Here is a 1,210-nt window from a genome sequence, read left to right on the forward strand (position 1 = left end):
GGGTCAGTCCCTGGAGAAGGACATCATGCTTGGCAGAATACAGGGTCAGCGGAAAAGAGGAAGACCCTTAACGAGGTGGATTGACACAGTGGCTGCAACATTGAGCTCAAGCATAACAACGATTGTAAGGATGGCTCAGGACCGGAAAGTGTTTCCTTCTGTTGTGCATAGCGTTGCTATGAGTCAAAATGACTCAATTGCACCTAACAACAACAACAGTGCTGATATGGATTTATTTTCTCTCAGCCCCAAATCATCCTTTTCCCTGCTTTGTGAAAATAAATCTGAGTCTTTAGTTTTCCTTTGCTTCCTAGCCCTGAGGATTTGCCTGGAGAGAATGCTGGCTAGATATTGCAGGAGAAAGAGGGCTTTGTTGCTTGACCTGTGGCTTCCCCAGTGCTCTTGCCCCTTGCATGGCTTTCTCATGCATCAGGTGCCACAGGGCTTTAAATTTCGTTCGAAAGACTCTGGAAACATTCCAGAATTCTCTAGTTCAGGTCTTTTCATTTGTCAGCTGTTTGGTTTGAGTTGCCTCTTTCCTTGTTATGCTTTGCTGTGAGATCGGTACAGAGTCGCTAGGCCGTTGGCAAGAGTATTCGGGGCTGGGCATCTCTGAGGCAAAAAGGGTTGCATTATGGACAGTGGGGAGAGAGTAAAGGCCAAGGAACCGAGAATGATGGTTTAGTGCTGGGGCGGGGGGCAGGATAGGGCGAGGCAGACAGGAGGAGCTGGTTAAGAGCATGAGGAGAGTTAAGTCCCCAAGAGCAAGAAAAAACCTCCGCTGTGGTGGGCTCCAAGATTCAACTTTTAAGGAAGCCTAAGAGGAAATCGCCTCGAGGGCACTAGGTTTCTTTTTCGGGAACAGGAACAAAACGAGACATTGTCAGAAGTGGGATTCGAACCCACGCCTCCACCTGGAGACCAGAAACCCCGAGCGCGGGAAGCGAAAGCTTGAGTCTGGCGCCTTAGACCACTCGGCCATCCTGACAAGCCTGGAGCTCCCGTACAGGATGGCAACCATAAAAAATGACTGAAAACTGATTCGTTCACAAAAGAGAAAAAGATGATTTCTAAAAGCAGGAAAGAATACATTTTACAGAGAACCTGGAACTTGCCTTGGACAACAGAATTAATGCAATCCTAAACCCTGGAGGCCACGCCACCCACTCCACGTCCCCTTTTCCCAATGACCCCACCCGCGCCTCGCCCG

General features: G+C 49.1%; 1 non-coding gene across 1 annotated transcript; it reads right to left on the reverse strand.

Annotated features, from left to right (window-relative positions):
• Positions 1-881: 881 nt before the first annotated feature.
• TRNAL-CAA (transfer RNA leucine (anticodon CAA)) lies at positions 882-988 on the reverse strand. The gene is made up of 2 exons: positions 951-988; positions 882-927 (listed from the first exon to the last, which is right to left on the reverse strand). It is a non-coding gene; the product is annotated as a tRNA-Leu (tRNA).
• Positions 989-1,210: the final 222 nt, after the last annotated feature.

The sequence above is a fragment of the Elephas maximus genome, chromosome 1 (genome assembly GCF_024166365.1).
Source record: "Elephas maximus indicus isolate mEleMax1 chromosome 1, mEleMax1 primary haplotype, whole genome shotgun sequence".
Classification (NCBI taxonomy): Eukaryota; Metazoa; Chordata; class Mammalia; order Proboscidea; family Elephantidae; genus Elephas; species Elephas maximus.